The sequence below is a fragment of the Oryctolagus cuniculus genome, chromosome 8 (genome assembly GCF_964237555.1).
Source record: "Oryctolagus cuniculus chromosome 8, mOryCun1.1, whole genome shotgun sequence".
Classification (NCBI taxonomy): Eukaryota; Metazoa; Chordata; class Mammalia; order Lagomorpha; family Leporidae; genus Oryctolagus; species Oryctolagus cuniculus.
The window spans coordinates 137193270-137208258 of NC_091439.1; the positions used below are offsets into that span (position 1 = coordinate 137193270).

The 14989-nt window shown below is 40.0% G+C and overlaps 1 long non-coding RNA gene across 1 annotated transcript in view; it reads right to left on the reverse strand.

Annotated features, from left to right (window-relative positions):
* The window catches only part of LOC127487145 (uncharacterized), a 32847-nt gene extending 22021 nt beyond the window's left edge, over window positions 1-10826 (reverse strand). Inside the window, exon 1 of the long non-coding RNA XR_007913680.2 lies at window positions 10760-10826. This is a non-coding gene — a long non-coding RNA (uncharacterized lncRNA). The remainder of the gene's footprint in view (window positions 1-10759) is intronic.
* Between the last annotated feature and the right edge of the window lie 4163 nt (window positions 10827-14989).

A 14989-nucleotide genomic window follows, 5' to 3' on the forward strand; every position in this document is an offset into this window, starting at 1 on the left:
TCTGTAATTTGTTTTGTCCTTTTTTCTGCTAAATCTCTTTGGTGCTAGTCTCATTTTGTTCATGAACTCTCATTCTAATGTAGTTTGTTTTTTGTGTTCTCTTATACTCACTAACTTTTTAAACTACTTTTAATTCTTTTCCAGGTAGTTCATAGAAAATTTTAGAGATTTAGTCTGTCCCTTTGATTGAGCCATGTTTCCCTGTTTCTTCATTTTTCTTACAGTTTTGCATTTTCATCTTTACATTTGAAGAAATAGCCACCCATCTCAAACTTTACAAATTTCAGTAAGAAATGCCTTCACCATTCAGCCTGGGTAGGATCTTGGGAGTCTCTTAAGCATTTTCTCTGGATGTGGGTTCTCCAGAATTCTGCATTAAACTATTAGAGAGATTTACTTTTTTCTGTTTTTAAAGAACACACGAACTCTTGCTTGTTCTGGTGCCTGATGAATACACTCATGCTGGTGTATTGGAGGCATGCTGCACTCAACTACCTCTCTCATGTTGCAGAGCCTCAGGTTATGCCTTCTCCCAGCACACAGAGCATCATGTAAACCACACCAAGCTTCCATAACCAATGAGGAAGGGGACAGGTGAGAACCTTTCCTGTGTACTTAGCCGACAATAGGCTTCCAGACTATGCTGACTCCATCATCACTGTGGATAAGGTAAGAAAGAAGCCGGCTCCCTGGCAGTGCCATAAAAAGTCACCATGTGGAAGGCATGTTCCACACTTATTCTCTTAGTTATCAGTAAGGGGAATTCTGCAGGAGTTCTATTTCAGGGTTGAGCTGTGCAAGCTTGTTGTAGGAGGTGACGTGGGTTCAATGAAGTTGCTCTTCCTACCCAAATCAATTTGGTCATTGTTTTGTGCTCATCTGGCATACTAAAACCTCTTGACTGGACCCTAAGATTCTTATAGACTTATTTTGGCCCATATATTTTTCTTAAATTGTCATTTCTGGGGGAGATTGACAGATATTACTGCCTATTCTACCATGTTGTTGGCACCACTCTTGAAGTGTGGTTTGCAGTTCTCAAATTATATTTATGTCAGAAAGAATTTTAGGAATTCAAATAATGGGAAAGGACATATCAACATATCTGCATTAATACTAAAATAAGCTGATAAACCTAAAAATTAATGAAAAATAGTATAAAAGATATTACTTATTTTTAAATATATTTTAAGATATCTAAGTCTTTTATCTCACTTTAAAAATTTTTATTTAAGGTATACAGATTGAGGAACAAAATGATATTTTTCACCCTACCTTACCTCCCACCTTCCCTCCTCCTTCCTCTACTATTCCCTCTCTAAATTTTTACAATGATCAACTCTCTGATTTTTAGACTCATAAGATTAACCTACACTAAGTACTGAGTTCAACAAATAGTATAAATAAAAAAAAAAAAAAACACTGTTCCTCAACAGTAGAGAAAAAGTTCTAATTCATGTCAAGGGTCGTTATAACAGACCTGCTTAAACTTTTCAAAACATGTAAGACAAAGAAAATTGAAAATAAGAAGATAAATATCCCCAAGGGTAAAATAACAAAGTTGAAATTGCCTTCTCAATACATTTACAATCCTCTCTATGAGGGAATAAAATTAAAATCAATTCAGAAGACAATTCTTCAGCAATATTTTATGCAGTGAATTAAATGAAGTATGTTTTCAATAAAACGAGGTATTTTTTCACTTCATCAAAACTCTTTCATTCACTTATTCATTTCACTACTATCTGTTAGTCTTCTACCATAGGTAATGCTCTGAAATGCTGAGGATACAGCAGTTAATGAAACTGAACACAAACTCCCATGGAACTTCAATTCCATTTATGATTCTGAAATTCTTAATATTTCTATAAGTATCTAGCATGGGTGTATTACTAAAACACATATTTATACAAACATCACTGATGGTATCATTAGAATTGTTTACTAAATATTTCTGCTTTCCCATCCATTGCAAGCATGTGAGAGAATCGCCCCATGTTGTTTTCCCACTCAGTTTTCTTGGGCTGAATAAACACTAAGTGGAAGAGACCTCAGTGTGAGCCCATGAGTGTGGATAGCACAAAGCAGAATCAACTCCAATGTCGTGAAAGACAAATCTCTGCTGTCTAAAGTCAGGAATCAGCAAACTACCATAGAAGCCAAATGCAGTTAACCACTTATGTTTTTAATAAACCCATACTTACTAGATAACATTCTGTCTATGTCTGCTTCAGTGCCATGGTGGCTACATTGAATACTTGTGGGAAAACACTACTCAGTGCAACTAATCATTGAAACTTCTATTGACCTCAAAGTCCCAAGTAACCCTCTGTCTGGTCTTTGTGGTAAACGTTTGCTGATTCTACTTTAGCACACTGATGTTGTCTATTACCTCATCGTATCCTAAATGTTATAGGGTGAACGATACCCTCTCTCGAAATTTGCATGTTGAAGCCCAAACCTCAGAATGCAACTCTGTTTGGTGATACGACTTTCAAACAGGTGGTGAATTTAAAATGAAGCGCAAAATATGGGCCATCGTCCAACCCACCTGGTGTCATTGTAAATGGAAAATTGGACATAAAGAGACAGCAGGGGTGCATGTGCACAGAGAAATAATCACTTGAGGACACACCACAAAGGTGGCCAAAGACAGTCCTCACAAGCAACCACACCTGCCTGCATCTTGCAATTCCAGCCATCAGAACTGTGAGAAAAACAGTCTATTATTTATGCCACCCATCCTGTGGTATTTTCTTATGAAAATCCTAGTAATCTAATGTTCTAACTTACCCTGATCGATGCAGAAATTGATAGCTACATGTGAGGAGATACTATAATAACAACAAAACAGCTAAATTATGTAGCATTGTCTCAATCACGGAGCACCAGCAAGAAAAAAGTGATATGGAAGATGATAAATGCAGGCATTGATTTTAAAATAGCAAAATCTCAAAATCACAAACTGGAGCTCAGCATGTATTTATTAAATCTATAACCCCAGAATTAAAAGCAGAAAACATTGGAATTATGTGACAACCTCAGAAGAATTTGCCCTTTGTAAACAAGAATGGAGTATATGAGTTTCCAAATCCAACATTTTGTAGAATACGTAACTGTTTCTCAGAACCAAATTGTAAAATACACAAATAGAAAATATGCTGAACAAGAAAGATAAAATCAATTATATTGGCTCATATCCCTGGTTATAAATGCTGAAAGGATTAGATATCTCAGAGTAAAAGTCCAAGTAATAAGATGTTGAGAATTTTCTCAATTGAAGAAAAAACCACTAAATTATATCTATTTCTCTTAAGCCTTAAAAAAGTCAAGATACCAGAAAATTATGGTATTAGAGATAAATGAGAGAGGAAAGAATGAACAATAGAATGCACAGAATTATAGAAAATCTAAGAAATAATTCAGAAAAATATCAGAAAGTGGCTGTTGTCACATGTAAATGACTATAACAAAACTGCATGTCCAGGGCTGGCGCTGTGGCGCAGCGGGTTAAAGCCCTGACCTGAAGCGCCGGCATCCCATATGGGCGCTGGTTCAAAGCCCGGCTGCTCCACTTCCAATCCAGCTCTCTGCTATGGCCTGGGAAAGCAGTGGAAGATGGCCCAACTCCTTGGGCCCCTGCACCCACGTAGGAGACCCAGAAGGGACTCCTGGCTCCTGGCTTTGGATCAGCACAGTTCCAGCTGTTACGGCCAACTGGGGAGTGAATCAGCAGATGGAAGCCCTCTCTCTCTCTCTCTCTCTCTCTCTCTGCCTCTCCTTTCTCTGTGTAACTCTGACTTCAAGTAAAATAAATAAATCTTTAAAAAAAAATCCATCAGCTTTGTCCAAAGCATTCCATGGTGACTTAAGAAAACAATGTATGGTACCTGAAGTGTCCGTGGACAGGAAATAGGGAAAGATGTATTGTCCACATCCCAAGAAGAGATGTTCACCAGGATAATAGAAAAGGAAGAGTCTTGTACAGGGGAGAAACTGGCTCCACAGAGAGCAACAGACCAGGGATCTGCAGCCTGGTGATCACATCAGGCCCTGTACAATAAGGAACATTCTTGAGTGACAACTGAATTGTGCTCAAGATATCTAACCACACAAATCTCATAGTTGTCATATGCTAACGTCTCTGTCTCCCATTTACCGCTTAGTATTTTTATGACACTGTTTTTGTATGGTCATCCTCTCTCTCTCACCCCATTATATATTAGGTATACGGGAACAGCTAATTTGTCTTTTTATTAAGACTCGGAGCTGATGTAGTGTCTACTGCAAATGATTACTGATTAAAGTAAGTACCTCACAAGTGCCAAGAACTTTGAATCTGGGCCTCTTGTTAAGACTGAAAGGGATTGCTTTGAATAGGTAGGAATGAGTATATTTTCTAAAAATCTACCTATTTATTTGAAAAGAAGAGTGACAGAGACGGAGCAAGATCCTCGGTTCACTGGTTTGCTTCCCCCAGGCTTGCAACAGCTGGGACTGTACCAGGCCCAAGCCAGGAGCCAGAAACTCCAGCCAGAATCAGCATGTGGGAGACAAGAACTCCGGCACTTGGGCCACCACAGACTGCTTCCCGAGAGCAACATCAGGAAGCTGATCAGAGACAGAGCGGCTGGGACTGCAAATGGCACTCCCACCTTCACATCTTTTGTTGGCCAGTGCACTGTAAGTAGAAGTGACATGCGTCAATTCCAGATGGAAGACCTACAAATCAGGAAACATATTCCCATATTGTATTTTTATCCCTTAATAGGAAAGCACCACAATAGGTTCTCCTTCATCCTGGATTTCTGAATGAGAATGCGGTACAATGATACCACCATCTTACCTATGTAGGACATGTAGCACAATCAAAAATTAAGGTATTATTGTCTTTAGACACTGAAATTTGATGATTATGGCCAATCCCAATAACACAAGGGCCTCAAATGATCCAATCTTCTTTTATCAAGTAAACACGCTTTAGTGACTATATAATTTACTAAATCAGCATATTTTACTGACTGTGAGTGAATTAATTACTTGATTCAAATCTGTATATTTAAAAAATACTTACAGACATATTATCATAGTGTGACACTATTACTATTCTAACCACATATATGCATCTATCTTTATCTGTCTGTCTCTATCTATATACCTACAGCCTCTCTGTCTTTAACCTACATCAATTAGTTTATGTAAAATATTGCCACATTTGATTTTGTTCTCCATGCATGTATATGATTTCCTTGTTGATTTTTCAAACTGAAAAATGACATAACCTGTACTGTTCTAAAGCACTAAATATACTGTGCATTTGAAAAGCCAAGTTAGTATAAAATACGGTGTGGTTATGACACCTCTGCACCAGGACATTCCCGTAAGTATGTGGTCACAGTGACCTTGAAACTATCTGTCTTTCTTTTTTCTTTTTTTTTTCTTTTTTTTCCACAGGCAGAGTGGACAGTGAGAGAGAGAGACAGAGAGAAAGGTCTTCCTTTGCCCTTGGTTCACCCTCCAATGGCTGCCACGGCCGGCACGCACGCGCTGATCCGATGGCAGGAGCCAGGTGCTTCTCCTGGTCTCCCATGGGGTGCAGGGCCCAAGCACTTGGGCCATCCTCCACTGCACTCCCTGGCCACAGCAGAGAGCTGGCCTGGAAGAGGGGCAACCGGGACAGAATCCAGTGCCCCGACCGGGACTAGAACCCGGTGTGCCGGCACCGCAAGGCGGAGGATTAGCCTAGTGAGCCACGGCGCCGGCCAAAAATTATCTGTCTTAATTTACCTAAACAAGAAAAAATATATAATACAGTTGAATATAGTTGTTCTCATATTCTTTCCTAAGAAAATTATCTGCGGTCTATTTCTTTATATGTGAATGTGCTAGTGTATTTTTTTTAAAACCTTCTGTTATACATTTTTTCCAAGTGTTTCTTATTCAATGTGGATGCATTACTCAACTGTTTCAGAGAAGTGCTCCTAGCCTCCTAGAAAAGAAAATTGCCATCCAAACAAGTCTGGGTATCTTCAGTGACTTACTGGGTAAAGATCCAGTTACTCCTAAGCTGGATCCTCACTCTGCTTCTCCTTCTCTCTTACTTCTCAGAGTCATATGCAGTATTGATGGGAAAGTGCATTTAAGAGAAAGCAACGTGTTTCCTATGGAAGGCAAACCAAAAACTAAAAAACAGGTCAAAAGAAGTTAACCATCAGCTATGCAGCTTAACATTAATTTTATCGTTCAAATGAGTTCAGGGGATATATGGGTTGTGATTTATGAAGGTGGCTGATTACATTTTGATTTGAAATTGGATGAATCAATTCAGTAGTGTAAATGTGCCTATGTGTATGCATGTTTGCAGCCACTTTCTGCATCTAAGTAGAGGAGACCCTGACAATGCCTTACAGCTCATTTGCTATCACAACTGTTTTTCCTACTATTCCATTTTTTCTACTGTTTGATTTGTAACTTGTGAAAACAATAACATTGACCTGTGTCAAGTGATTATTTCTTATTTTCTAAGCAATTTACAACCTAAACTAATTGGAATGTTTCTAAGTAATTCCCTTCTAATTACTACCAAATACACAAAATATTGTCATTGAAAGCAGTGAAATCATCACATGTTGTACAACTTGACAGGAACATTCAGTTCTGCATAATGAGAACTAGGGATGAAAAATAGGTTTAAATGTAAAGTATTCTGTACTAAATGGAAAATATCACCTCCCATCTCCCTACACACTGTTCTGTTCAATACCCCATGGCAAATTCTGCCCTTGCAGCAAAAAGAAAGACAAATTATTTGTGTCTCATTAATTTTTATGTAAAATTATTCTTTGTTCTCTTGGTTGCTCACTGTCTAAATTGGAAGGGAAATAACTACAGACATTTTTGTGAGTTTAATTGTCTAGATTTACACATATACAGCTGATGATTAAAAACGAATGTTATGGATATCCACGGTAAATACTTAGAAGTACTTTTTATAATTTGTTGTCTGCATTTCATAGCAATGGCAATGTCATTAGGAAAAGAAAAAAAATAAGAAAAAATAAGAGGCAGGAAAGCATTACTCTTCACCATATGCCCAACATTAACTCCCACACTTAAGCATGGATTAGGAATTTCCAAAATAAACATAGGCTTTTGTAAAAATATGCAAGATATGTCTATTAACTGATTACTTCTGAAACCTCTAAACTTAGGCAAAAACCACTGTTGCTAAAACCAAAGTCATTTTTATTTCAGTTCTTTTATATAGTTTTTAACTTACTACTGATTCTTCCAAGAATAGGGAAACATTCTATATACAAATCACAAGGTTAATTAATTCCTAAAAAAAACTGATAAACTAAAAAATGAAATGTGTGAAATCATTAAAATTAGTTCTCTATTAAACAATTTCAGTGTCTTAGATTTAGTAGGAAAAGTAAGAACAGTGCTTCTCAGGACTTCTTCTCTGAAGCCCGTGAAGGGGCTGCCTTCCTAAGGAGGCCAAGGCAGAATTGAGCAGACCTTTCTCATGTCTTGTTTGTGGTCCTTCAGAGAGGGCTGAAACACTGGAGAGGTTACCATTCATCAGCAGAATTGCTACAGACATCACACATGTGCAAAGTGCAATAATAAATATTTCAGGAGAGATACAGCTCAGAGGCTGAGAGTGAGCTAGAAATGGATATATCTAAAGATAAAATAGAGAGGAAGATGAAGGTACACTATTCATATTCATTCTCTTTATATGACATGCTAATAACTAAAGAATTAGTTGATTAAGCTCATAGGATTTTTTTATTCAAAGTGTGCATACTCCATATTTTTCTGCATCCACTGGAATTCAAATTTTACCAATCAAATTATTCCTGCTCCAAATTTGTGATTCCTCATGGTCATTACTAACTGCAGCAGTTCAGAGGCTTAAATAGCATAAAGGCAACAACCATGATCATCAGAATCTGAAAGAAGCAGTTTCCTGCTTTCCCGTCCATGAATTCTCTGTCCCTCATTTTCTTATCTGATAGCAAGAACATAAATTAGTGTCTTGCTAAGTTAGTATATGATAGTGAACACGAACAGAGCTTTATGCACAAAATTATTTTCATGAATGTTACATTTATGATTGTAAAAATCAAAACTTATTTTCCAGGAAACAGGTACAATACTACTGAATTTTTTTCTAGTATTTCATCCATATCAATTTGCCATTTTCAATAATTAACAAAGCCAAGAACAAGACCCTGAAGAACTTCAGAATTTCACACAAGGAGAGTTGGTTCAAAGAGAATTAAGGAAGATAATACATTTTTCCCTCTGATGCATTATTTTAATTTTCAAAAATAGTCTTGTGGGAGAATATAGGGATATATAAATGATGTAAAATAATAACTTGGAATCAATTATATTTGTTAATAAAAGTTATTCAAAAACAAAAATATATAACACAGAAACCCTAAATTAATGAAACCATTACACATTAAGGTAGATATCTGTGGTATATAACTAAATGCCACGAGTTTGAGTTGACTTTGGTTTTCAGTAAGAGATACGCTTTGTAAATCACAGAAATACCCTCACAAGGGAAGAAGATAAAGAAAGGAATTTCAATATAGGTAACACTGTTGCTATGCCAGTCAAAGAATTTAACTCTAACATAACCATTACTGGTATCAGAAAGAAAGGAACAGAAAAAATATGAGAGAAAAAAAAATATTTTAAAGATAAAATGGGGGGCGGGCAAAACTCAGAGGGAGATGTGAAGCTATGAAACAAAAGGTCATATTGGAATGAGGAGAATCAGGAAAATCCTTCCACGTGTGGGATACAAACTACCTAAACTAAGAACAATCTAAATAAAAGCCACAGTCTTCATCACATGGCTGAAAGGATGTACATCATTGTAAATGGAGACAATTCTGAGATTCTCAACAACACCAGATTTCATGAAGCAGTAAAACCGTGTTTCTAGTCAGGGCCACTCCCCCAGGGATACCTGACTGCATCTAAGAACATCTTCATCTTCACAACTAGGGGTAGCACTATTTCCCCTAATGAGTAGATGCCAAGGATGCTACTGAATATCCTATAACCCATAGTGCAGCCTCCTACAGTCAGAAATTACCCAGACCAAAATATCCATGGCACTAGGACTAAGAAACCCTGCAACACAGTCAGGAAGGGGAAGTAAAAAGAGAAAAGGACAACATTTAAATATTTATCTAGTAAGGCTAGCATTCAAGTATACAGGCAACAGCAACATAGTTTCCAATATTCCAAACTCAGGAAGTATGATGGTTTTGAAATTCTTACGGAAACTACTCTGAAAGATAAAACAGCAAAACATCATGTAAGTCAAAACTGAAAATTTCATAATTAAAAATTTAGTACACAGAGGAGAGCATTTGGCCTAATGACTAATACATCACTCAGGACATCCTTGTTCTACCTTGCAGTACCTGGGCTTCATGCCTGGCTCTGGCGCCTGACTCCGGCTTCCTGCTAGTGCAGACCTGGGAAGGCAAGAGTGACGGGTTTCCTGCTGTCCACCTGGCGGACTCGGATGGAGCTGCAAAGCTCCCAGATGTGACCCACCGAAGAACAGGCATCCGGGGAGCAAGCCCACAGATGGAGCTCGCTTTCTGTCTGTCTCTCACTGCTGTTCTACTTTTCTGACTCTCAAATAATTTGAAAAGATTTAGTCATGTAAAGAATGGCATTGATATTAATTATAACTAGATATAGTTAAGTATAATTAAAAACATCTAAATAATGTTTTTATGTGATATACAGCTTTTTTAAAAAAGAAAAAAATTAACGATCTTAAAAGATCTACACACCATTTAAAAAGACGTGTTGCATTATAAGATGATATTTGTGGGCTGGTGCTGGGGTGTAGCGGGTTAAGCCGCTGCCTGCAGTGCCAGAATCCCATATGGGAACCAGCTTGAGTCCTGGCTGCTCCACTTCTGATCCAGCTCTCTGCTATGGCCTGGGAAAGCAGTAGAAGATGGCCCAAGTCCTTAGGTCCCTGAACCCATGTGGGAGACCTAGAAGAAGCTCCTGGCTCCTGGCTTCAGATCAGCGCAGCTCCAGCCATTGTGAGTGAACCAGCAGATGGAGGATCTCTCTCTCTCTCTGTGTGTGTGTGTGTGTCTGCCTCTCTGTAACTCTACATTTCAAATAAATAAATAAATCTTTTTTAAAAAAAGGAAAAAGATGATATTTGGGCATAAGAGTAAAAGGACAAAGTTGAAAAACCTTCTATATAAATTATCATAGATACAAATAATGAAGATGGAAATCATTGCAAACATTGTGACATAAAGAAGAAAGCAAATATTTTAAAGAATCTATAAGACATAAATAAGTAACAGAAGTAGTAATGGGAGACTTTGGCTTAACATTTTTGGCTTGTGACATACGACAGTGGAAGAAAGAAGTAGGAACCAGATGATCTGAATGAGAACATTATGTCTGTCTTTATGTAAAGACAAGCATAGAATAGGAAGTGATAATATTATTATTCAAGTTCCTAATGAACACACAGTAATTCCCCTTAACTGCAGATTTCCCTTCCACAGTCAACTGCATTCTTAAAGTATTAAATGGAAAACTGCAGAAGTCGTTAAGTGCTAAGCACCTCTCTGAATAGTGAAATGAAATCATATGTCATCCTTCTCCAGCTCCTGCCCAGGACATGAATCATCCCTTTTTCCAGCATACACACACTGTAAACACAGTACTCCCATTCGTCTCTTACCATTCGTCTCTTATCCATCTCAGTTATCAGAGCTGCTGTGGCAGACTCTCAGTGTGTGCTATTCAGGTAACCCATCCCCAGGAGCCTAATGTTACATCACAATGCCGGCATGTTTCACCTCATTTCATCGCCTCACATAGGCATTTTATAACCTGACGTCATCATAAAAAGGCGGATGAGTACAGTAGGATAAAATATCGAGAGAGAGCAAGACCGCGTTCACTTAACTTTTATATTGTGAGAGTTGTTACAGTGTCTTGTTGGCTTCCGGCCATGGTGGGTGACAACGTGCAGGATCTGGCCCTCGGCGCATAGTTCTTCAGTTTCCGGAGCCTCCTTTGTGATCTTGGTGGAGCCCCGATAAGATCTCTTCCAGACAGACCCTCACTGATGCATCAGACGTAGTCTCTACCCATTATACTGAGAAGGCAGTGGTTTGGGTTAACCTTGGACCCCTACTTGACCCACTACCGTCAAAACAGCCCAATGTACAAATGCAACCTCATTCCCATCCATGTGTCTGGGTCGAAACGGCTGAAAGGTCAAAGGGAAAAACTGATGATAGAGAAATTATTGAATGAGTTGGAATCACCAAAGAAAAAGAAAAATAAAAATGACATGATTTGTGTGCCCCTGCAATTGTCTAATATATCACTGATCTTCAGTCTTAGAAGGGGGGAAGAGAGGGCATCGTGGCTCAACCTGGCTGCACCTCTGTCTCTAGTTTTCCCTGCGTGTTACAACACTGCCTAGAGAAGCCCTGAATGGCTCTGCAAGGGACTGAAGCTTTTAGGGGAAACAGAGCCCCCAGATTGAGATTCCTTTGTCTTAAATAATGCATTTGCTAATATGGGACACTTGTAATTTTAGTCAGTCTCACAACTTGAAATTTAAAGTGGCTTAGTTACATCCAAAAGGAGAAGGCTAAGACCAAAGAATCCAGGAAACAGGACTTCCAATAAGGAGGGGTTTCCTATGTTCACAAGACCCAAAGACTTCTGGCCAAGAAAGAGAAGGTGGCTTAAAGAGCTGAGTAATCATCCTAGGGTTACATAGAAAGTTAATGACACACAATAAAGAGGCAACTAGACAGGACTGCAAACTCAGGAGGGGCCATTAAGACACCTGTCCAAAATGAGGTAGGGGCACAGCACAGTCCAGCAGGGAATCCCCACTCAAGCCTTACGTCTAAGAGCAAAGCTCATCAGCTGGAGAACAGCAATACAGAGAAGGAGTTACTTCTCTTAGAAATGTGCTCAAATAACTTTGCACAGAGTGTAGGTCAACCTTGAGAGCATAATTTACATTTTAAGGGGCAGACTCTAGAAGCTGCCATTAAAGTAAAATACAAAGGAAACCAAGTACCTTGGAGTTATAAACACGTGTCCTCCACGAATACATGTAGTACCAGGACAGACAAAAACATTATCGACCAAGTACTTTGAGTATGGAGAAGACATGGGCGTCACAGGGACCAGAAACAAAATAATAAATTTCTCCCCAAAGTAAAGTGTAGTCTAAGAAGCTCAGATACCTGGAGGCAGCCTCCAGGGTATGATTTAGAATTGAGAAATTAATGATAATCTGAAGGTTTGCACAGAGGCAAACGTTAGGCCTCTCACCACTTATTTCCTGTATCGCTGAAAACTTCAATCTAAAGGATGCTGTTGATTTCCTTGGATCATGGAATATGCTTGAATTTTACTAGGAAAAAAGATGACAGTTGAGGATCTTAAAGCAGCTACTTCCGCATCTCTCCCAGGACTCAGAATCTGGGGTCCCTGAAAAGAGACTGGTGATCACACGATTTCATGGGGCATGGAGATGCCTTGCTGAGGGGAAGGGGCTGACTGTAGCTGTCTGAAGGACTCCTGCTCCACCTCTACACTGTACACCATGTGGTTTACATTTGTGACAGGGCAATTTGTCAAGCTATTCATTGCCACCTCCTATCCATTGCCAGTCTATTCCCAGAAGGATGCAAGACTAATTCTGCCTTCCTCTCTTCTGGCAAGTTTGCATTTCGGGTCTCAAGGGTTATTAATCTTTTGCATTTTCTGACTTAAACTGAATTTTATAGATACTGGTTATACATCCCTACCCAGACTTTTGTATGGGGTTGCTATTTATCTTAGTGTTCAGGAAGGGTGAGAAACAGGGGATAGGTTAAATTGAAAGAAAGGCACTTGCTCAAGGGCTTTAGTGGGGCAGCAACATGAGAAATGGAATATTGTGATAAGCTCCATAGCCGAGCCCCTGTGTGGAGACAGTGGACTTGATTTGGAGCATGCGTGCATTTCCTGAGAGCTCAATAACAACAGAAGGTCTTGGTTCACACAACAGAAGATGCCATTGACCATATGTGGTAGAGAGGTTGTGCAGCCATCTGCATTCAGTTGGATCATGCAAGCTTAGCAGTCTCTAGGCAGGAAAAGCACAGTAAATGTCTGGGGCTCTTTTCTAAGTAATTTTAACAGTGTCTACCCTACTAAACAGGAAAATGAGCTGCTGTGAACACCGAATGGTTTTCTCCTCACCTAAGTAAACAGTGGCTGGGAGCTAAACTTAATTTAAATGAAAAATTTTATAAGCTTTTGCTTGCCCCTCAGTGCTGTGGAACAAATTTATGGTTTCACATTTATTATCCCATTTAATCCCCACAGCTCTTCGAAGAAGGTATTGTTTGTACCTCCTGAAACACAGGAAAGTTAATAAATGTTTAGTGGACGGACATAGATGATGGAGCCAGTGAGCCTGTGGTGGGGAACATTCTCGCATTGTAAGCAGTCATCAGGGAAAGTATTGACTCACATAACTGAAATGCTTGGGAGCAGGCAGCTTTTGCAGCCATACTAATGCAGGGCCTCCATGGATGTCATCAGGATTTAGTTCTGCTTCCATATTTTATTCTCGCTCTTCTGTGCTGGTTTCATTCTCAGGCTTTAGGTGGAAGCTAAATGTAGAAGCCGAAAGTTCACAGCAAAATCCAGCCAGGTTCAAAAGTACAGAAAATGTGATGCTTTTTCGTAGCACTCCAGCAGCCAGTGCCAACTGGATCACGAAACCGTCATTGTGGAGTAGAATCCTCTTCCGGCCAAGCCTGAATGGAATGGAAGTGAGGGTATGCAACTGTGCAAGCAAGCATAGACTGTGCCTGAAAACCCAGACTAGCTTCCCCAGAGTGCAAGCAAAGTGTAGTTTACAGAGCATAAAGGAACAATGGTGGTGAAATAACGTGGATGCAACTGGAGGACATCATGATGACTGACATAAACCAGACACAGAAAGCGAATCCCACATATGCTCCTTCATAAATGAGAGCTGAAGAAGAAAAAAAAAAAAAAAAAACTCAATCTGGGCAATCTGGGCCAGCACCACGGCTCAACAGGCTAATCCTCCACCTTGCGGCACCGGCACACTGGGTTCTAGTCCCGGTCAGGGCGCTGGATTCTGTCCCGGTTGCCCCTCTTCCAGGCCAGCTCTCTGCTGTGGCCAGGGAGTGCAGTGGAGGATGGCCCAAGTGCTTGGGCCCTGCACCCCATGGGAGACCAGGAGAAGCACCTGGCTCCTGCCATCGGATCAGCGCGGTGCGCCAGCTGCGGCAGCCATTGGAACCAACAGCAACCAACCAGCCGCGGCGGCCATTGGAGGGTGAACCAACGGCAAAGGAAGACCTTTCTCTCTTTCTCTCTCTCTCACTGTCCACTCTGCCTGTCCAAAAAAAAAAAAAAAAAAAAAAAACCTCAATCTGAATGCAGAATGTTGGTAACTAGAGTCTGGGAGGGCTGAGTGGGATAGAGGAGTTTGAATAATGAAAATAGGGGCCGGCGCCGTGGCTCAATAGGCTAATCCTCCACCTTGCGGCGCCGGCACACCGGGTTCTAGTCCCGGTTGGGGCGCCGGATTCTGTCCCGGTTGCCCCTCTTCCAGGCCAGCTCTCTGCTATGGCCAGGGAGTGCAGTGGAGGATGGCCCAGGTGCTTGGGCCCTGCACCCCATGGGAGACCAGGAAAAGCACCTGGCTCCTGGCTCCTGCCATCGGATCAGCGCGGTGCGCCGGCTGCAGCGGCGGCCATTGGAGGGTGAACCAACGGCAAAGGAAGACCTTTCTCTCTCTGTCTCTGTCTCTCTCTCTCACTGTCCACTCTGCCTGTCAAAAATAAAAAATAAAAATAAAAAAAAATTTTTTGAATAATGAAAATAGGGAACATGGGTGTAGTTCAGTAATTGT